Genomic DNA, 24247 nt, shown 5'->3' with positions numbered 1-24247 from the left:
AATATAGTTCACTTATGAACAAAATGACAAATAAACTCAAAATAAAATAGCAAAAGATCATATACATAAAAGGATACGTGCAATTTTCCTGTCTAGTACAATTTGATGGGAGACTTTCAACATGCAGAGTGTTTGATGCATCTGAAGGAAGAGAAGGCCCATAAGAACCAATAAAAGGTATCTGTAAAGGCATGTTTAATTATAGGCATTGATCATTATACAAGCAGTCCTGCATACTGTCTTGTTCATACAAAATAAATAGATTACCCAACAATCTTGAGTTTATATGTTGAAATAAGCACATGACATGACCGGAGCAGAGAATATAGTAGGGAGAACCATACAAGGCATGATGGGATAAATAGCTATGACGAATCCAACACCTAGTGGGAAAAAACTCGCTAGAAGGAGGGCTTGAACCTCCGACCTTGTGGTTAACAGCCACACGCTCTAGCCAACTGAGCTATTCCAGCTATTTTGATATAAAAAGTATTTAACTCTACATAATATCACTAAGGCAAGATATATAACATACAAAAGCTATGTGATCTCTTCGATGGCGAATTCCATCTCAAGTGATTGCAAAATGTATCAATTTTCTAAATATTGATGTCAATCCATGAGATTGGAGATCGACATAATACACCCACCAGACACATAAACCTTTTACTTATGTTAAACATTTGTAATAAAAAACCTTTGGATGCTCACAAAAGTTTGAATGTTTGATCCACTGTCGCATACTGTTTTGTATGGGTCACACATATACATGATAAGTTACAATGCAAAATAACAAACTAGAGCATCTCAACATGTAACTTATAATACCAATTCCAATTCCAATTTTAATATTGGCTCATCATAGCATATCAGTTAGGCCCGAGAAACAATCAAGTTGTCCATTCTCGTTCATGAGGAAACAAAAACAAAGGAAGAATTGAAGGTTCAAATTGATATTGAAGAAACGGAAACCCACAAAGATGCATCAGTTGACCTCGGACCATGAAAGAATTGAAGGTCCAATTTGAGTGAGTATTTTTTTTTGACTCGTCTGCGCCGGGCTTAATAAAGATTTGAGTTAGGGGGTGGGGTGGGTGGGAGGGGGAAATTACAATCTCACAGCAAGGTGTGACAACATAGAGCCCCGGTCCCGTAGTAGAGCTTGTCGTTGGATATTCTTGCATCTGTGTGACCATAGCGCCAGGTCATCAGCCGCAACCCTAGCAATGTGGTGCGTGAAGAGTCTTATTTCAAATAATCTTAGCATTACAACACTTACAGGTGTTCCAGAGAATTGCAATGAGAACGGTAGAGCGAACTTTGTCCATCAGAGCTCGCAGCCAGACGTCACCGAGGCTGCCGGGCATGCCATCATATAGGCTGTCAAGCTCGTCCCAGAGAGGTCGAAGCAAGGCACAGCCGAGGTGTGTGATGCTATCGTAGGCGCCGCACAATAAGCAAGCATCAGAGGCAGCGATTGATCTACGAAGTCTCCTCTTGTTGGTTTAAACACGATATTTGTGTGGTAGTCAAATGAAGATTCTGCATTTGTTCAACGCATAGTTCTTCCATATTGTAGTCACCATTTAGTCGGTTGGTTGCTCATGCCAGATCGCTTTATAAGCTAATTTTGTCGAATGGGTCTTGCCCTCTCGCCTGCTCACCATGTTGTCTGGAACCTGCAAATTCAAATTAACTGAAGCCATAATACTACATAATGTAGCCAGATCATTTTTCACTGCATGGGATAATCTAGGGGTAAGATCAAGGTTCAGCTTCGCAGAAGCAAGCACCCAAGCAATGGAGGCAGACTGTTTGTTGGAGTGTGAAAAGAGAGCATGAATTGGTGGTTGGGTAGCCAAAGATCATTCCAGAATGAGGTGGTACCCCATCGCCGATTTTAACAGAGGTGATGGACCGGAAGAAATTCAGGCTTTTGAAAATATCCTACAAACCGGCGTGGCGGCGTTGCCCAACGTACAAATAGGGGACCATCCATACTTGTTAACGATGTAGTTTGGAGGAGGCATGGAACCAGAGTCATGAAGTCTAGAAAGATGTCTGGGGAGAAGGCACACATTCATATGGACCCCCATTCGAAAACAGAGCACACACAAGGTCCCACGCTACTTTGCATTGTCCGCACGCAGTGGTGTCTTGCCAAGACCAGAAAAATGCATGGCAGCTTTTGTCGATTTCCTGGAGCGCCCCATTTGAAAACAGAGCACACACAAGGTCCCACGCTACTTTGCATTGTCCGCCCGTAGTGGTGTCTTGCCAAGACCAAAAAAAATGCATGGCAACTTTTGTCGATTTCCTGGAGTGTCCCAACTGGCAGCAGCAACGCACTCATAGCATATATAGGAAGGGCACGAAGAGCCGCACGAACAAGGATGGCCCTACCGGCCAACGTAAGCAGAAGGCCCCGCCAACCCGCCAAGCGGAGATCAATTTTATCAATGATAAAAAGGAAAACATAAATGTTTAGTTTGGAAGTTGAGGGGCAAACTAGGTAAGATTGAGGGAAACCGGCCACAAGACATCCTAAGATCTCAGCAAGGTTAAGAGAGGTAGCCGGGGCGATGTGAATTGGAGAGAAAGTACTTTTGTGGAAATTTATAGAGAGCCCAATGGCCTCATAAAATTGTAAGAGCAGCCGTTTTAGGTGATGAAGTTGCTTCGCAACCGCCGGAAGAACTATCAACGTGTCGTCAGCATATTGAAGGAACGGACACGACAAAGAGTTATTGAGAGGATGAGTGAGCATGCCATATTCAGAGGCATGGATGATCACGCGTTGGAGCACGTCAGCGACCACAATGAAAAGGAAGGGTGATAGAGGGTCTCCTTGTCTTAGACCACGCCGGCAAGGAAACCATGGGCCAGGTTTCCCATTTCGCAGAATAGCAGAGTTTGTAGTGTTGTTTATGAGGTTGATCCAGTGATCCCAAAGCAAAGGGATGCCTTTGGCAAGTAAAATAGCAGTCATAGCATCCCAAGAGACGAAATCAAAAGCTTTGTGGACACCTGGAAAAGGAGCACCGAAGGCATTTACACCGCTAGTTCCCGCTACAGCGCCACCTTCCACGGTTTCACTGCATGCGATGCTTGAAAACTGATCTGGAAGAGTTGGGCGCCTCCTCGCGTCAAGTTCTTCCACTGGTTGGCCAATAAAGATCGCTGCTGGATCGCAAACTGCAACACCACCCCAAATACCTCCTATGCGACCAGGCCATGGAAACCATCTAGCATCTCCTTGTCAGCTGGCCCTTTGCATGTCAAGTCTGGCACGACATCTTCTCCTGGCTGCGATTGACGTGCCACCCCCCTAGCCTGACGCAACCCTCGATAGTTGGTGGGAAATCGCCAAGCACTCCACCCCCAAGCCGCTGCGCAAGGGCCTTGCCTCAGCCGCGCTTCTGACCCACGGATGGTTTGGAAGCAAAGGAAAGCGTGCGTCTTCGATGGCACCATCCCCTCTGCCTCCAACCCATCGCGCGCATCAAGGAGGAAGCTACCCTATGTCTAGGGCTGGAGCCCTTGGTCTCCGAATGCTGTTACCCGACAACTTGGGATGTACACTAAACAACTATCATGTATCTTCCCCTCATGGGAGGCTGTACTGAACTCCTCTTCTTTTCAATGAAATGAAAAACAAAATATTTTTGCGTTTTCTCGAAAATAAAGCTTTATGAAAGTCCAGCTTTAAAACAATGGTTCGGATTTTTCTTTCGAAGCAAGGTTGAACGATATCAGCAGCATGGAGGAAATCATCAGCTATTCCTCTACCCCGAGAAAACCTGTTTGGCCTTGGTGAATAAAATCAGGCATGAAACCTTGCGCTCTGTTAGCTAAGCATTTGGATGCAATCTTGACCGCACAGTTCTGGAGGGAGACCGGTCTGTAGTTCTCAAGTTGGTTAGCAACTTAGCACCCAACTTTTTAGGCAACAACACAATATATGCTTTGTTGATGCGCCGCAAGCCGGCCGAACAATTATGAAAATCACTTACTCCCTCCGTTCCCAAATATTTATCTTTCTAAAGATTTCAACAAGTGACTACATATGAAGCAAAATGAGTGAATCTACACTTTAAAATATGTCTACATACATCCTTATGTTGTAGTCTATTTAAAATGTCTAAAAAACCAAATATTTAGGAACAGAGGGAGTAGAAGATTTTTAAGCAAGTCTTCCTTGACTAGATTGAACGCATGAACAGAGCCGTCCTGGCCGGGACTAACATTGTCATTCATACCCCAAAGAGAAAGTTCGATCTCGTCCATCGTGAAAGGTCTCACGATGTCCCTAGCTTGCGAAACAGAGAGCGAGGAGCCGGTCATCAGATTAGCTAGATCGAAGGAGAACGTGACGGAGTGATCCCAACTAGGTTCTTGTAAAAGTCCAAAATGATGCGCTCTTTGTCTAAGTGAGAGGTGAAGGTGGAGCCAGCCACTACTAGAGATTTAATTTAGTTTTTAATGTATCGAACCAACTCGCAAACGTGCAAATAAGCAGAATTTTCATCCCCCAGAACGTAGTCTCTAATCTTAGCCCTTTGCCTCAAGTATGCCACCAATTCAGCATTAAGGCGATGGAGAGCAAGTTTCACGGCCGTCCTAAGCTAAAGCTCAAGGACAGAAAGCAGACGAGATTCCTGGAGCTTGTCCAGGAGATTGATGGTTGTATGGCAATTCTTGGCCAGGATGGAAGGGAGACAATAGTTGGCCGACCATTTTTCAGTCCCATCATGAGTGCGCTTGAGGCATAAGGCAAGCATAGCTACCAAACGAGCAATGCTACACCTACGTAGCTATTGTACGTAAACTAACGTAACAGCTTAGGTGTCCTTTTTCTGTTGAAGGGAATTAGGGGAGGGACCCCACCCAGTTGAAATAGGGGGGCGGAGGGATTAGTTGTTAGTCAAGTTACGTAAGCGTACGTAGTTTCTTTCGTAAGTCTAGCATTTTGGCTACCAAACCCCTCAAGCAGTGCCGCGAACTGACGCTGGCCCAATTTGTAGCAACCTGATTCCAGAAACTAGAGTTTGCAAGAAGAGCGTTGGTAAGACGAAAAATCGCAGGTTTCAGGATTTGAGTAGCGGCAGCAAGTTGGATGGGAACATGGTCAGACATGGATCAGTAAAGGTCTGAGAGCTATCTGGGAATTTTTGAACCCTGGCAATGTTAACCAACGCACGATCAAGTCTCACTAAAGTGGGCAAGTCCTGTTGGTTAGACATGTAAACAGCCGATCAAGAAGAGGGAGGTCTTGCATCTGCATTGTCTGAATAGCATCAGAAAAAAGGAGAACCTCACTCGAGTTGAAGTTCGCAGTTGATTTGTCAGCAGGGCGCAGAATCAGATTGAAATCTCCTATCATAGCCCATGGGCCGGAAATTGTCAAAGAGAGGTCGTTGAGCGAGTATTTGTCATGTATGTCAAACAAATAACCTGCAAAAAGAAGTACCATATTTTGTTTGAATCCTACAACCGAACAAGTATCAACTTCATGCTATACACTGACATATTTGAAAATATGTACTATAGTACGATAGTGAGTCACATATTCTCTCCGTCACAAAATAAGTTTCTGGCCCATGGGCTATAATAGACTACTTTAATCTGATTATTTTGGGATGGAGGGAGTACAAAATAAGGGATTTCACAAACAGTAGAAACAAATTGATCATCTAGGGAACAAAGTTTGATGCGCTAATAAAATACTAAAGAGAAAATAGTGGTAGCAATGCGAGGCACTTGTCACAACATTTAGGTTAAAGCTATCTGCCGGATGCTGGATATCAAATGAATAAATCCATATAACGAAAGGTGTATGATACATAAGTAAACACATATCATATTGGAAGTGAAACATAGCAGAAAAGAACATGGCAAATGGATGTATTGTGCATGCAGATTCTAGAATGTTAACTCTAGCTTAATAAGAACATGAACATGAGGGTGTACAGGAGAGTCAGGTTTTAATCCTGTCGTACAACTTTCATGTTCTTACTGAGCTAGAGTTAACATTCTAGAATCTGCACGCACAATACATCCATTTGCCATGTGTACGCCCCCGCCGTTGCTGGTCGCCCCTACCGCACGCCCATGCCGCTACCGCCTGCCACTGGCCCCGCCCGCGATGGCTCTAGCCGCAGCTGCTCACGTAGTCCCCAGAGCCGCTCCGCCGTGGCCGGATGCCATGTTCGCCAACCGCCGGCTCCCCGCCTCAGGGTGTGCTCGTGCGTGAGCACAGCCACATAGTGGCTGGCACGTGCCACCGACACACGGCCCCAACAGATTAGATTAGGAACTAATCTAATTAATCAAATTAGCTAACTTCTAATAGACACTAATAACACGGCCCCACCTACTAATTAGGATAAATTAAATTAAAACACAACCCTGTTAAAAAGTACTCCCTCCGTTCCAAATTACTCGTCACAGAAATGGATGTATTTAGAACTAAAATACATCTAGATACATCCATACCTGTGACAAGTAATTCAAAACGGAGGGAGTAAGAGTCAATGACATGCGGGCCCCGCTGACCCTGGTCAACTGCTGACTGTACATGTTGACTCAGCCCACTGGACCCCAAATGTCAGCCTCTTGCACACTATTGGGTACACTTCTCTGTGTACCAGTAGCAGTTTAGGTATTTTAGTTTTCAAATTAATTTAAATCCGGAAATTTTAGAAAATATTTAAAACTTTGAAAATTAATATAAAATAAACCATAACTCGGATGAAAATACTTTATACATGAAAGTTGCTTAGAACGACGAGACGAATCCGGATACGCAGCCCGTTCGTCCGCCACATATCCCTAGCATAGCGAACATGCAACTTCCCCCTTCGGTTCATCTGTCCGAAAACGCGAAACACCGGGATACTTTCCTGGTTGTTTTCCCCCTTGGCCGGTATCACCTCCTACTGCGTTAGGGCACACCTAGTACCGTTACTTGTCATGTCATGTATCGATATGCATCTGTTTGCATTGTATTCATTGTTTCTTCCCCCTCTTCTCTCCGGTAGACTACGAGACTGATGCCGCTGCTGGTGCCTCGATCGACTACGCTGTTGACGACCCCTACTTGCCAGAGCAACCAGGCAAGCCCCCCCTTTGATCACCAGATATCGCCTATTCTTATCTCTACTGCTTGCATTAGAGTAGTGTAGCATGTTACTGCTTTCCGTTAATCCTATTCTGATGCATAGCCTGTCATTGTTGCTACAGTTATTGATACCTTACTTGCAATCCTAAATGCTTAGTATAGGATGCTAGTTTATCATCAGTGGCCCTACATTCTTGTCCTTCTGCCGTGCTATACTATCGGGCCGTGATCACTAGGGAGGTGATCACGGGTATATACTTATATACATATACATGATACATGTGATGACTAAAGACGGGTCGGCTCGTAGAGTACCCGCGAGTGATTCACGGATTGGGTCCGAAAGGACGTTTGTCCCGACGGCCCTCTGAGTGGATCTTTATGGCGGAGCGACAGGGTAGGTTGAGACCACCTAGGAGAGAGGTGGGCCTGGCCCTGGTCGACGTCTGCGGTTATTTCAACATAACACGCTTAACGAGATCTTGGTATTTGATCTGAGTCTGGCCACTGGCCTATACGCACTAACCAACTACGCGGGAACAATTATGGGCCCTCGATGTTGTGGTATTAGCCGAAGCCTTCGTGACGTCAGCGATTGTGCGGCGCGCGCTGGGTTGGACTGGAACGCCTGCTCTTGTATAAGGGAGGCTAGGTCTGCTCGCCGCCCGCGTTCGCAACGTGCAGGTGTGCAATGGGCGATGGGCCCAAACCCCTGCGCCATATGATTTAGACCGGCATGCTGACCTCTCTGTTGTGCCTAGGTAGGGCTGCGACGTGTTGATCTTTCGAGGCCGGGCATGACCTAAGAAAGTGTGTCCGGACAAAGAGGATCGAGCGTGTTGGGAAATGTGGTGCACCCCTGCAGGGAAGTTTATCTATTCGAATAGCCGTGTCCCTCGGTAAAAGGACGACCAGGAGTTGTACCTTGACCTTATGACAACTAGAATCGGATTCTTAATAAAACACACCCTTCCAAGTGCCAGATACAACCGGTGATCGCTCTCTCACGGGGCAACGAGGGAAGGATCACCGATTAGGATTATGCTATGCGATGTTACTTGGTGAACTTACCATCTACTCTCTTCTACATGCTGCAAGATGGAGGAGGCCAGAAGCGTAGTCTTCGACAGGACTAGCTATCCCCCTCTTATTCTGGCATTCTGCAGTTCAGTCCACATATACTACCCTATTTCATTGATACCAATGCATACATATGTAGTGTAGCTCCTTGCTTGCGAGTACTTTGGATGAGTACTCACGGTTGCTTTGCTCCCCCTTTTCCCCTTTCCTATACTCGATTGCTGTGACCAGACGATGGAGCCCAGGAGCCAGACGCCACAGTCGACGACGACTCCTACTACACTGGAGGTGCCTACTACTACGTGCAGGCCACTGACGACGACCAGGAGTAGTTTAGGAGGATCCCAGGCAGGAGGCATGCGCCTCTTTCGATCTGTATCCCAGTTTGTGCTAGCCTTCTTAAGGCAAACTTATTTAACTTATGTCTGTACTCAGATATTATTGCTTCCGCTGACTCGTCTATGATCGAGCTCTTGTATTCGAGCCCTCGAGGCCCCTGGCTTGTAATATGATGCTTGTATGACTTTTTTTTGTAGAGTTGTGTTGTGATATCTTCTCGTGAGTCCCTGATCTTGATCGTACATGTTTGCGTGTATGATTAGTGTACGATCAAATCGGGGGCGTCACAAGTTGGTATCAGAGCAGACTGCCTGTAGGAATCCCCCTTCCACACTCCTTGGCCGAAGTCGAGTCTAGACATTACAATTTTTTTACTAACATGGCTGTGTGTCTTACGGGCCCACGTCGCCATTTGGGTGGTATTAGGATCTTTTACTCCTCGTCTATACTCTGGGACTCTGATCTCTCTTCTATACGGGTTAAATGATTTTGCTAACTCTAACTCTAGGTTCTCGTAATTACTTCCTACCAGAGAGCCTCTTACTCCAGATGATTGCTTCGTGCACCGAAGGATTTCGAAAATACTCTCAATGTTATCTCGAGACTTTGTGCTCGTTGCCTTTGCAATTCCCTACCATCGAAATATCCCTATGGATAAATACATACACCTGTCGTTCTTACTTTTATTCCCAGTTGATCTTGTTATTACAAGATGCCGAAATTCTCTCTATTATTAGAATCCTTTGAGATTACCGCCTTGTAGTTATTGCCACATGAATACCCCCTACGGATAATTCCTCGCACTTACTGAGTATCCGTTCTTTCCCCATTGTTCATAGGATTCACAAGATACATTGAAATACTATCTGATCATCTGGTAATCCTCTGCCCGCTATTGCTCTGCAAATACATGTTTGCTTGCATTAGGATTGTGTTCCATATGACTAGGCAATATTCATTAGTATCCTTCGTCACTTTAATTTCGAGCTCCTTGATACAATATGCCGTGATTGCACGCAATCCTCAGTCGAATCCTCGAATTTATCCTTCCGGCTCAGACGTCATTTTGACGAAGAGCTGGTTCTCGACCAATCAAATTGTCGTCGATCGTACCCCTAAGTCTATTCAACTTATCCATCCTTAACCAGAGCGTTTGTTCTGATCCCTTGATTTGGAGCTCATAATTCCTTTGCATTTGAGCTTCAAATTAGTCAGTTGTTTCGATAATCTAATCTCCTAGCTTTCTTTCTTCTTCTGGTTGAGTACCGATGCTCACATCAGATCCCTTGTGGACCACCAGATCCTTTATTAGATTTTATCCGACAATGTCCTTCATATTCAATAACTTTATGAGTATTTTCTCGGATACATAATTCCTTTGGTAAATTGTATCCTCTGCTTTGTCGAACATGCTCTGCTTTCGAGCTTGTGTTATTTACTCCTGAAGTTTGTGGTATATGTTCCTAAGAGGCCCTGATGGGTTGAACCTATGCCTTCCTTAATCTGTGTGAACCCGAAAGTTTTCACGGGTCATACTCCTCTGGTAATTCACCAGGTAGGTTTTGACACTGAAATCCTTTTTATCGAGAGCAGTGAATGAAAGGTTATGCATTGAAGAAGTGGGAGTCGACCTTGAACTTTGTGTTCATGCCCATGGACACGATGTAGATCCTATCATGAAAGCTTCTTGTAATAATAACTATTTCCTTGATATAATATGCTTTGGTATCGGTGAATTGATCCTTTGCAATCGTGCTTCCAACCATATGTTCTTTGATCCCATTTCTCGCGCAAGTTTAAGCACTTGACTTCTGTGGATCAATACCCCGGTCCAACCTCTACTTTGATCCGTCGTTGAGTATTACCCCCTGGTATCTCGAGATTATCACGAAACTGCATAACTTCTTATGAGTTCTTCATCACTTACTACATTCTCACTGATTCATTTTTTTTCACGGGCTCTGAGTTATTAAACACTCAAAGACATCGATAACTGAATCGAGCTCACGTTGCGATTCAACAAGTATTAGAACTCTTCATTGCTTACAAATTTAATACTCGATCACATCATTCCTAGCCTAATTGGCTATATCATTACCATGCTGATTTTAATTGTGCTACCTGGTCCTTGTTCCCGGAGCATAACTTTCAGCGATGAGCAAATCTTACGTCGATCCTCCTTGTCTTATCGTTTCACCTCGAACAACAAGCTTGATTTAAAGTTTGTGTCGTACCTATGGTTTCAATAACTTTTTGCTTCATCATTCCGTTGAGTTGATGTCATCGCCGATCGGTTACAACTACTGGAAACCCCTCGACAATTGTGTCATGATCATCATCAACATTCCGAGGTCTTCCAAGATATCAATTGAATTCATGATGATAAATAACATCCTTGTCTTCGATGATTGGTGTTATCATCGACCGCTTTATTGCCTTCTGTTCAACACAAACTTGTTCGTGTTTTGGGTATACCTGGAGATCCTTGCTATCCAGCTTTTATTCTCCTTTACCTTGAAGTATCACCTTCTTTTTATGTCAAGAATGTTGTGGGAATTTCACCACCTCTTAAGAATTCTTGATATAGGTGATACTTCTCACCATCACCATTCTTTCTTGGTCCCAATGTTGATTCTAACCGGAATGCCAACAAGTGAACGGTGTTGCTTGGATTCTGTACTCCTAGCAACCCTATTACTTTGGAGATAATGGTCGCAATTCATTCTTAGAGTATTGGATAACAAATCACCATTCTAACCATTGATCGTGCTACCCAAGCCCATATGTCGGGTGCACCTTGAAGGAAATATGCCCTAGAGGCAATAATAAAGTTATTATTTATTTCCTTATATCATGATAAATGTTTATTATTCATGCTAGAATTGTATTAACCGGAAACATAATACATGTGTGAATACATAGACAAACATAGTGTCACTAGTATGCCTCTACTTGACTAGCTCGTTGATCGAAGATGGTTAAGTTTCCTAGCCATAGACATGAGTTGTCATTTGATTAACGGGATCACATCATTAGGAGAATGATGTGATTGACTTGACCCATTTCGTTAGCTTAGCACTTGATCGTTTAGTTTGATGCTATTGCTTTCTTCATGACTTATACATGTTCCTATGACTATGAGATTATGCAACTCCCGTTTACCAGAGGAACACTGTGTGCTACCAAACATCACAACGTAACTGGGTGATTATAAAGGTGCTCTACAGGTGTCTCTGAAGGTACTTGTTGGGTTGGCGTATTTTGAGATTAGGATTTGTCACTCTGATTGTCGGAGAGGTATCTCTGGGCCCTCTCGGTAATGCACATCACATAAGCCTTGCAAGCATTGCAACTAATAAGTTAGCTGCGGGATGATGTATTACGGAACGAGTAAAGAGACTTGCTGGTAACGAGATTGAACTAGGTATTGAGATACCGACGATCAAATCTCGGGCAAGTAACATACCGATGACAAAGGGAACAACGTATGTTGTTATGCGCTCTGACCGATAAAAGATCTTCATAGAATATGTAGGAGCCAATATGAGCATCCAGGTTCCGCTATTGGTTATTGACCGGAGACGTGTCTCGGTCATGTCTACATTATTCTCGAACCCGTAGGGTCCGCACGCTTAACGTTACGATGACAGTTTCATTATGAGTTTATATATTTTGATGTACCGAAGATTGTTCGGAGTCTCGGATATGATCACGGACATGATGAGGAGTCTCGAAATGGTCGAGGCATAAAGATCGATATATTGGACGGCTATATTCGGACATCGGAAGTGTTTCGGGTGATTTCGGAGAAAACCGGAGTGCCGGAAGGGTTACCGGAACCCCCCGGGGAAGTATTGGGCCTTAGTGGGCCTGAGGGGAGAGAGAGGGCAGCAGCCCAGGAGGTGGCACGCCCCTCCCATGGGGAGTCCGAATTGGACTAGGGGAGGGGGCGCGGCCCCTCTTTCCCTCTCCCTCTCCCTCTCTTTCCTTCCCCCTTCTCTCTTCCTAGTTGGACTAGGAAAGGGGAGTCCTACTCCTACTAGGAGGAGGACTCCCCCCTCCTTGGCGTGCCCCAAGGGCCGGCCGGCCTCTCCCCCTTGCTCCTTTATATACAGGGGCAGGGGGGCACCTCTAGACACACAAGTTGATCTTCGTGATCGTTCTCTTAGCCGTGTGCGGTGCCCCCCTCCACCATAATCCTCGATAATATTGTAGCGGTGCTTAGGCGAAGCCCTGCGACGATAGAACATCAAGATTGTCACCACGCCGTCGTGCTGACGGAACTCTTCCCCGACACTTTGCTGGATCGGAGTCCGGGGATCGTCATCGAGCTGAACGTGTGCTAGAACTCGGAGGTGCTGTAGTTTCGGTGCTTGATCGGTCGGGCCGTGAAGACGTATGACTACATCAACCGCGTTGTGCTAACGCTTCCGCTTCCGGTCTACGAGGGTATGTAGACAACACTCTCCCCTCGCGTTGCAATGCATCACCATGATCTTGCGTGTGCGTAGGATTTTTTTTGAAATTACTACGTTCCCCAACAGTGGCATCAAAGCCAGGTTTTATGCGTTGATGTTATGCACGAGTAGAACACAAGTGAGTTGTGGGCGATATAAGTCATACTTCTTACCAGCATGTCATACTTTCGTTCGGCGGTATTGTTGGATGAAGCGGCCCGGACCGACATTACGCGTATGCTTACGGAGACTGGTTCTACCGACGTGCTTTGCACACAGGTGGCTGGCGGGTGTCAGTTTCTCCAACTTTAGTTGAACCGAGTGTGGCTACGCCCGGTCCTTGCGAAGGTTAAAACAGCACCAACTTGACAAACTATCGTTATTGTTTTTGATGCGCAGGTAAGAACGGTTCTTGCTAAAGCCCGTAGCAGCCATGTAAAACTTGCAACAACAAAGTAGAGGACGTCTAACCTGTTTTTGCAGGGCATGTTGTGATGTGATATGGTCAAGACATGATGCTAAATTTTATTATATGAGATGATCATGTTTTGTAACCGAGTTATCGGCAACTGGCAGGAGCCATATGGTTGTCGCTTTATTGTATGCAATGCAATTGCGCTGTAATGCTTTACTTTATCACTAAGCGGTAGCGATAGTCGTGGAAGCATAAGTTTTGGCGAGACGACAACGATGCTACAATGGTGATCAAGGTGTTGCGCCGGTGACGATGGTGATCATGACGGTGCTTCGAAGATGGAGATCACAAGCACAAGATGATGATGGCCATATCATATCACTTATATTGATTGCATGTGATGTTTATCTTTTATGCATCTTATCTTGCTTTGATTGACGGTAGCATTATAAGATGATCCCTCACTAAATTATCAAAGTATAAGTGTTCTCCCTGAGTATGCACCGTTGCGAAAGTTCTTCGTGCTGAGACACCACGTGATGATCGGGTGTGATAGGCTCTACGTTCAAATACAACGGGTGCAAAACAGTTGCACACACGGAATACTCAGGTTTAACTTGACGAGCCTAGCATATAACAGATATGGCCTCGGAACACGGAGACCGAGAGGTCGAGCGTGAATCATATAGTAGATATGAATAACATATTGATGTTCACCATTGATACTACTCCATCTCACGTGATGATCGGACATGGTTTAGTTGATTTGGATCACGTGATCACTTAGAGGATTAGAGGGATATCTTTCTAAGTGGGAGTTCTTAAGTAATATGATTAATTGAACTTAAATTTATCATGAACTTAGTACCTGATAGTATCTTGCTTGTCTATGCTTGATTGTAGATAGATGGCTCGTGCTGTTGTTCCGTTGAATTTTAATGCGTTCCTTGAGAAAGCAAAGTTGAAAGATGATGGTAGCAATTACACGGACTGGGTCCATAACTTGAGGATTATCCTCATTGCTGCACAGAAGAATTACGTCCTGGAAGCACCGCTAAGTGCCAAGCTTGCTGCAGGAGCAACACCAGATGTTATGAACATTTGGCAGAGCAAAGCTGATGACTACTCGATAGTTCAGTGTGCCATGCTTTACGGCTTAGAACTGGGTCTTCAACGATGTTTTGAACGTCATGGAGCATATGAGATGTTCCAGGAGTTGAAGTTAATATTTCAAGCAAATGCCCGGATTGAGAGATATGAAGTCTCCAATAAGTTCTATAGCTGCAAGATGGAGGAGAATAGTTCTGTCAGTGAACATATACTCAAAATGTCTGGGTATCATAATCACTTGACTCAACTGGGGGTTAATCTTCCTGTTGATATTGTCATTGACAGAGTTCTTCAATCACTACCACCAAGCTACAAAAGCTTCGTGATGAACTATAATATGCAAGGGATGAATAAGACTATTCCTGTGCTCTTCACAATGCTAAAAGCCGCGGAGGTAGAAATCAAGAAGGAGCATCAAGTGTTGATGGTCAATAAGACCACCAGTTTCAAGAAAAAGGGCAAAGGAAAGAAGAAAGGGAACTTCAAGAAGAATAGCAAACAAGTTGCTGCTCAGGAGAAGAAACCCAAGTCTGGACCTAAGCCTGAAACTGAGTGCTTCGACTACAAGCAGACTGGTCACTGGAAGCGGAACTGCCCCAAGTATTTGACGGATAAGAAGGATGGCAAAGTGAACAAAGGTATATGTGATATACATGTTATTGATGTGTACCTTACTAATGCTCGCAGTAGCACCTGGGTATTTGATACTGGTTCTGTTGCTAACATTTGCAACTCGAAACAGGGGCTACGGATCAAGCGTAGATTGGCTAAGGACGAGGTGACGATGCGCGTGGGAAATGGTTCCAAAGTCTATGTGATCGTGGTCGGCACACTACCTCTACATCTACCTTCGGGATTAGTATTAGACCTAAATAATTGTTATTTTGTGCCAGCGTTGAGCATGAACATTATATCTGGATCTTGTTTGATGTGAGACGGTTATTCATTTAAATCAGAGAATAATGGTTGTTCTATTTATATGAGTAATATCTTTTATGGTCATGCACCCTTGAAGAGTGGTCTATTTTTGATGAATCTCGATAGTAGTGATACACATATTCATAATGTTGAAATCAAAAGATGCAGAGTTGATAATGATAGTGCAACTTATTTGTGGCACTGCCGTTTAGGTCATATCGGTGTAAAGCGCATGAAGAAACTCCATACTGATGGACTTTTGGAACCACTTGATTATGAATCACTTGTGTCGTGGTTTTGTCACGGCAGATGTCCTAGAGAAAGGACTTAGTCGTGGAGCCATCGTGATGGGTTAGCTTGAAGGGGTTAAAGCGGACACAAGGACGCAAGAGAGTTTATACTAGTTCGGCCCCTTCACTGAAGGTAAAAGCCTACGTCTAGTTGTGATGGAATTGATGGGGTTTCGATGACTAGGGAGCAAACAAGCTTCGCCTATGTCTCGAGTTGTTGTCTGTCTTTGAACCGCCGCCGGGTCGTCCCCATTATATACACGGGTGACGCCCGTCGGTTCACAGAGTCCCAACACCGGTCCATATTCGTATCTGGGTTGGTCTCTCCTTATTCCTAACTTACAATGCAAGTTTATATACAAATGCCGGTTTACAGCTACAAGTCTAAAACCGACCACGGGCCTTAGGCCCTCATCTGTCTTCTTGGGCTTTAGCACTCTTGAACTACTGATGAAGTTGACCCGGCCCAGATAGGCCGGTTTACGCCCAGCAGTAATATCCCCAACATTAGGCCCCAGATTGATTTGAGCGGGTTCATGTCAATCCTTTAGCAAAAACTTCATCTTCAACATCTTCTCATAAATTGGTAAACCGCCATGATGTCATCTTCTCTGATTCCTGTAAACCGGAGTGACGTCACCTGTCATAACGAAGCTTATCCATTATGCTTCCTTGTTTAATAGATTTGTGGAAATCGAGGCGATAGCTCCGTTTCATGGCCCCTTGATTGTCGCGCCTGACACATGTCCTTTTGCCTTATAAATAGGACTGAAGGATCATTTCTTTTCTCCCCTTCGTGCCTTTCTTCTTCGTCTTCCTCGCGTCGCCAGCCTCGGAGCTCCGCCGCCGCCGTCAACTTCTGCACCAACCTTGGCCGCTGCATCAACCTGAAAGCACCAGAGCACCGCGGCAACCTTCCGCATCTTCCTCAACTCTGGTAAGCCTTTTGCTCTTCTCAACACAGATCTGTTCTAGGGTTTCGTGTTCTTGCAGTGTTCATCACCTGTTCGTGTTCATATACTAGCTCCTGGATGCATCTGTGAACCCCTGCTCTGTGTAGCGGTAGCTTTTAGTATCCGCCTTTAGTTTCATGCCCAAGATCATAGATCTCACATATATTTCTGCCCATTGATTCAATACTGTTCTGCTTTGAGCTTTTGAATATTTTCTTATTTTCTGAACTTGCTTCAGATCCAACGCTGTAGAGAAATCTTGTGAAATCTGTTTCTGCATACTTATCCATCCGCAATCTCAGCTGTTTCATTGCATAGATCAGGCAGTTTAACTTTGTAGAAAAAATTGCCAAACCGGTATATTTCCCCTTGTTGAACCGCCAGTTGTTGTTGCTTCATAAAACTCCGGTTTAGATAGATCTGTCTCCGGTTTAACATTGCACATACCAATGTACCTTAATCAATGCATTTTTTGAACCGGGATCATCTACCTTGTAGATTTCATCATGGCCAAGCAAGTATATGAGTGCAACTGGGTTCCTTCTCGCGTCACAGAGGCTCAACTGGACGATTTAGTCCTGATCGGCGCCTTAGGCAGCAAAGATACCATCCATTGGAGGGCTCCTGGCAAAGAATGCCCTCCCACACCTCAAGAAGGAGAGGTCGTCGTTTTCGTAGATCACTTAGCCCGGGGTTTTAAGCCACCCGGTTCTAAATTTTACCGGGACGTTTTAGCCGATTTTCAACTCCATCCACAAGATACTGGCCCCAACTCTGTTACAAACATGTGTCACTTCCAAGTGCTCTGTGAGGCGTTCTTTCAAGAGGACCCACAGTGGAATTGTTCAGAGACTGTTTCCATCTGAACCACCGTACTGAGTTTACTGACGGCTCCAATACGGAGTTGGGTGGCGTGGCGATTCAGAAAAGTAAAGAGGTCACATACCCTCACGCCAAACTGCACAGCCACCCCAAAGAGTGGAATCAAACATGGTTCTATTGCAAAGACACCTCCCCTGCTGGTGAAAATCCCTTGCCTGGCTTTTGTCCGGAGCGGCTCAGCAATACACACCCTTTTCCGCAAAGGTTGACTGCCCAAGAGAGAAGCAAATATGCTCCTCAACTGTCGAAGCTCAGAGCCTTTATGGCCAACGGTTTAACAGGGGTTGATCTCGCCCGCTGTTGGATATCATGGAGCATACTGCCCCTTAGTCAACGCTCCGGTTTGATGTGCGAGTATACTGGCAGTGTTGATGATCCACTGCGACATTCCAACATCCAGCTCACCAATGAAGAAATCATAGAGGCTGTGAATAAGATGCTGAATGAACCAGAACACATCTGTGCTAAAACCGGCCTGCTTCCCTTCTGTGCCACCAACAAACCGCCAGCTGTAAGAGTTTGATTTTTCTTTTTGCTGAATCTGCTGTTGATATATCTTGTCATTGTTTAATATCAGTGTCTGTGTAACCAGCGCAATGATCCGTTTTGGAGCAAGAAACTGCCGCAGGAGAAACCAGAAAAACCAGACAAACCGGAAAGGGCAACCCGGCAAAAGACTAAAGCTGTGAAGAAGACTGCCCACAGGAAAAGAACCACTGCATCCTCTAATCCGGCCCTTGATGATGATGTGGATAATCCAGACCTTGAGGTAGGGCTTGACTCACTTGGCTTATTTTTCATGCGTCTTATTGATGATGATATTTGTCAGGACGATGCCGAAGCCAGCCATGCTGATGCTGCAGAGGTAATTATTCTCTCTTCCGATTCAGAACCTTTGCCTTCACTAAAAATCCGTCAGGCAAACCGGAAAGTTAAATTTTCTCATCCTCTTGCTTATTTGGATCCCAAATTTCTTATGAAGACCCAACAGCACGAAGCTCGTCGCACAACCCGGCACAGTGGCCAGGTAGTTACCTCCGCCGGTTTACCGAACAGTCCGGTTCGGAAACACCGTCCAGAGGTCTCTAATTTGCTTGTCAGTGCTTGTCCTAAAGCGGGCTGCTTTCGTCAACCTCTTAATCCATCTGACTCCGATTACCAGGTTACTTCCCACTCATCCTCTGGCGAGTCATCGGCTACTCAGCTGCCACCGCTCAAAATGGTGCTTGGGTAAGCTATACTTATCATAATATTTGTAGCACATCGCCTTGGAACATATGCTGTATTTGATTTTGTTATTCCTTTCAGGGCCAAGCCTAGGCCAAGCAAGAAGGCTCTCCTGGACAAAGCGGCCGAGGAGGATGCCGTCCTTGAACCGGGCAAAACACCAGATCTTGAAGCGGCTATTCCTGAGGATATACCCAATGATCCACCGCAGCAAGACGACGCTCTTATTGCTGAAGAGAGACCTATTGATACCTCAAATCCTGTCAATCAGCCCACAAGCTCCATCCGGACTGACAAGCCAACAGCCCCAGTGCAAACCGGCGATACCAAGGATGATGAGGTTGTCATTACTGGCACTGGCCATACAGAGCCAAGCAATCCTGTCGCTTTGTCCAAACATTCTGCCAAGGAAGAATTTGCTGCCTTTGGCAAAGGCAAGTGGAATGCTGATCTGGCGACTTACGCTGCTCTGAACGCCCAAGATATCCATTCCGGCTACCTGAACCGGCTGTATACCAGTCGTGACTATGAAGCCAGTCTGGTTAATATGATGAAAGATAAATATGAGGTAACTTCCATATGCTCTTTCCTGCTTGTCTATTTCAATTCTTGTTGACGCTCCTAGCCCCCAAGGGCCGGTTTGTAATCTTCTTTCAAACCGGGACTGACTAATATAAATCTTAATGCTTTGAAATTCGCTGATGTAGTCCCCAAGGGCCGGTTCAACTTAGCGTAGTTAAACTGGGACTTTAAGTAATTGAGATCGCCGCATCAGAATATATACGAGCAAATAGCCATTAGCCCCCAAGTGCCAAGTTGAATACTTGTATTGATCTTGGGACTTTGTAAGCAATTGAAAGATGAAGATCAAATATGCATTAGCCCCCAAGTGCCAAGTGCATAACTTGTTATGTGGTTGGTACTTCAATCCTTGTACCATTTTGCTGAATCATATAACTGTCTGCATGCAGGCTGAGCTGAAGACAAAAGAAAGCCAAGTCGCCGATCTCCAAGATAATCTGAAATCCCAACAAGCTGAAACCTCCAAAGCAAAAGAGGAATTAACCAGCGCTTTAAGCGCCATGGAACAGCTTAAGGAGAACTTCAAGAAGAAGCGGGCGGATTGGGCCACTGAAAAATCCGCTTTAATCAAACGAGCAGAAGATGCCGAGGCTGCACTAAAACCGGTGGCGGATGAACTGACCAGCATAAAGCGGCACGTGCATGCCATGACCACTGCTATCTTTGGTAAGCCGGTTTGACTTCTGAACTGATTCTGCCGTCTTACAGAACTGCCGGTTTGTTAACCCTTTATGATATTTCAGGGACACGCATTGGTCACTTGGGGTCAGATGTGCGGAAGAAATTGAAAGCCGCCTATACATTGGTCGAACAACCGTACACTGGTGCACAGCGGATCATCTATACTGCATCCCACAACAAGCCGGCACCCACCTTGATTCAGGACACTCTGATGAAACTGTCGGTGCTTCCTGCCTGGGTTGAAGAGCTGAAGAAATCTACTGCTCGAACCGGTGCGATCAATGCCTTAATCCGGGCAAAAGCTTGGGTGCCGGATTTTGATCCTATTGAAGTGGCTCAGGGCTATCCCAGCTTGAAGGAAGACGGGTTAGAGTTTGGTGAAGCGGATCTGCGAGCAATAAACCGGGAGGTGCATCCGCTAGCTTGTCAATTGGCTGAAGAAGCAGACTTGTCTCATTATCAAGCCCAATATGACAATCAAAACAAGCGAATAGCTGCACCAATTCATGAAGCGGAAAATCTTATCCCTCCAATCCGTAAGCATACTTACGCTCCTGATATTGACCCGTCATTGCTGATCCATGATGAAGCTATTTTTCAAGCATTAATGGGAATCGACTGGACAACTGTTGATTTCCAGCCGCTGGGTAGAGAAACTGAAGCTGAAGCGGCGCAGGATGACCCACAACCATCAGGCCAGGCTGGTGACCAAGCTTGAACCGGAAGCCGGTTTAAAACTGCTTCTCCTTTGCGAAAAACAATGATCTTATTGTGGGCACCGTGTTGCCTTGTAATAGGCTAGCTGATACTTTTGATGTTGATATGCCTTCGTGCATAATCGCTACCACTTGCTCTTCCTTTGGATGATGAACTTTCCAAAGTACTTGCTGCAATAAAAAATCTTCAAGTGCCACCGCGGTTGTACCGTTAGGCGGAATATGATGTCTACATACATGAAATCAAAACATCTGATTTTTTTAAGTATATGACCAAATTTTTGAGATACATAATACCTGCCATCGTTGAGCGTGAAGTTGGCTTGGCCAATCTTGAAGCGGAGTTTTATAAACCCACACTGTTGGAGGAGATAGCAGCTCCCATATATATATGACGCCGGTTTATCATGTAAACCGTGCCGGGTTATAATAAACACCGTGTTACTCCATAAGAGGATGTTAACAAAAAAGATCAAACCGGGCAAATAGTCTCCGGATTGAAATGAACCGTGTTCCGTCAATTGACAGTGTGAACCGGTTGAAAACTTTGTCGGTTTAAAAAATGCAATAAAAAGAAAGAAATACCTTTCAAACAAAAGTGTGAAGCAAAGGCAATGACAAAACCGTTTGCAAAAAAAGGCTTATTTAAGCTGATCAGATGGCGTTACCATGGCCGAACACGACCAAGCTCCCGATAGGTGTAACTATGGTTCTAGTCAGCCAGGTCCCCAAATGAAACCGTGGCATTTATGCCGATCAAGTGGCATGGCAATGGTTCGGGTTCGACCACGCCCCCAAGTGATTCTGTGGCCTTAGGCCGATCAAGAGGCATGACTGGTTCAGACGTGACCAAGTCCCCAAGTGATCTGGTGGCTCTCGCCTATCAAGAGGTATTGTATTGGTTCGGACACGACCAAACCCCCAAGTGATATAACATGATGCTTGTAAAAAGCTAACTCAAGGGGTAAACCGGAGGCCGCTTTAGAACAACTCCGTGTAACCACACATGATGTAAAAGAACAGATACCCCGCTTTAGCTGAGGTTCCGGTTTATTATATTTAATCATAATATATACATCATCGTAATATGTACATAAGTAGAGCCAATGGCTCAGGTATAGTAAGGCCGAAGATGAGCTATGTTCCACGGCCTGTTGGTCTCCTCCTCTGATGTACGTGAGTACTTATGCTCTCGAATATCGATCAGATAGTATGACTCGTTGTGCAGATTCTTGCTGACCACGAAAGGCCCCTCCCAAGGTGGGGATAGCTTATGCATATCAGTCTGATCTTGGATGAGCCGAAGCACCAAATCTCCTTCCTGAAAGGTTCTGGTTCTGACTCGGCAACTGTGATAACAACGAAGATCCTGTTGGTAAATCGCCGAGCGGGCAGCTGCTATGTCACGTTCTTCATCCAATAGGTCCAAAGCGTCTTGCCGTGCTGTCTCATTGTCCGCTTCAACATAAGCCGCCACACGGGGTGAATCATGACGGATATCACTGGGGAGAACCGCCTCCGCTCCGTAAACCATGAAGAACGGTGTGTATCCTGTTGATCTGTTGGGTGTAGTATTGATGCTCCATAACACAGATGGTAACTCTTCTACCCAACAACCCGGTGTTCTCCGCAAAGGAACCATAAGCCGGGGCTTGATGCCTCTCAAGATCTCTTGATTAGCCCTTTCTGCTTGACCATTGGACTGTGGATGTGCCACCGATGAGATGTCGAGCCGGATGTGCTCCCGTTCGCAGAACTCCTTCATGGCACCTTTTGACAAATTGGTACCATTATCTGTGATGATACTGTGTGGAAAGCCAAACCGGAAAATCACTTTTTTGATGAACTGAACCGCCGTGGCCGCATCACACTTGCTAACAGGTTCTGCCTCCACCCACTTTGTAAACTTGTCAACCGCCACCAGGAGGTGGGTCTTTTTATCTTTGGACCTTTTGAAAGGCCCAACCATATCCAGCCCCCAAGTCGCAAACGGCCAAGTAATTGGAATCATTCTCAATTCTTGAGCCGGCACATGAGCACGTCTTGAAAACTTTTGGCAACCGTCACACCGTCTGACCAGATCCTCCGCATCAGCATGAGCAGTTAACCAATAGAAGTCATGGCGAAACGCTTTAGCTACCAAAGATTTTGAACCGGCGTGGTGACCACAATCTCCTTCATGGATCTCACGCAAAATTTCACGGCCTTCTTCAGGAGACACACAACGTTGAAACGCCCCTGATACACTGCAATGATGCAACTCGCCGTTGATAATAGTCATGGACTTGGATCACCGGATTATCTGTCGGGCCAGAGTCTCATCCTCTGGTAACTCGCCCCGGTTCTTGTACGCCAGGTAAGGAAGCGTCCAATCCGGAATTACATGAAGAGCTGCCACCAATTGAGCCTCCAGATCAGGAATAGCCAAATCCGCTTCACCAGGGATCTTGACCGACGGGTTGTGCAGCACATCCAGAAAAACATTGGGCGGGACCGGTTTGCGCTGAGAGCCCAGCCGGCTTAAAGCGTCCGCCGCTTCATTCTTCCGTCGGTCCATGTGGTCCACCTGATATCCTTTAAAATGACCTACAACAATGTCCACCTCACAACGATACACTGCCATGAGTGGGTCCTTGGAGTCCCAAGTGCCAGACACTTGTTGAGCCACGAGGTCCGAGTCACCGAAGCACTTAACTCGACTTAGGTTCATCTCCTTAGCCATCCGAAGACCATGGAGCAAGGCTTCATACTCAGCTGCATTGTTAGTACAAGGAAACATTAAGCGGAGAACGTAACAAAACTTATCACCTCATGGGGAAGTTAATATGACTCCAGCCCCCGAGCCTTCCAATTGCCTGGATCCGTCAAAATGGATGGTCCAATATGTGTGATCCGGCTTTTCCTCAGGTGCTTGCATTTCTGTCCAATCATTGATGAAATCAACCAGTGCTTGAGACTTCACCATTGTCCGAGGCACATACTTCAACCCGTGCGGCCCAAGCTCTATAGCCCACTTGGCAATCCGGCCAGTCGCTTCCCGGTTCTGGATGATATCCCCCAAAGGAGCAGAACTGACCACCGTAATTGGGTGCCCTTGGAAATATTGCTTAAGCTTCCGGCTTGCCATAAAAACTTCGTACACCAGCTTCTGCCAATGCGGATATCTTTGCTTGGACTCAATAAGTACCTCGCTGATATAATAGACCGGACGTTGAACCAGATGCTCCTTACCTGCCTCCTTTCGCTCCACCACAATAGCCACGCTGACCGCACGAGCATTAGCAGCCACATATAGCAGTAACGGCTCCTTGTCAATGGGAGCGGCGAGCACAGGTGGATTGGACAATTGCCGCTTTAAGTCCTCAAATGCTTCATCAGCAGCAGAACTCCAGACGAACTAATCCGTCTTCTTCAACATCTGATACAAAGGGATTGCCTTCTCACCAAGACGGCTGATAAACTGGCTTAACGCGGCAA

At 45.5% G+C, this 24247-nt stretch overlaps 1 non-coding gene across 1 annotated transcript; it reads right to left on the bottom strand.

Annotated features, from left to right (window-relative positions):
* Positions 1–399: 399 nt before the first annotated feature.
* TRNAN-GUU lies at positions 400–473 on the bottom strand. The gene has a single exon. It is a non-coding gene; the product is annotated as a tRNA-Asn (tRNA).
* Positions 474–24247: the final 23774 nt, after the last annotated feature.

The sequence above is a fragment of the Triticum urartu genome, chromosome 5 (assembly GCF_003073215.2).
Source record: "Triticum urartu cultivar G1812 chromosome 5, Tu2.1, whole genome shotgun sequence".
Lineage (NCBI taxonomy): Eukaryota > Viridiplantae > Streptophyta > Magnoliopsida > Poales > Poaceae > Triticum > Triticum urartu.
Note: the sequence above shows the minus strand (reverse complement) of the source record. Positions and strands in the feature narration are given on the sequence as shown.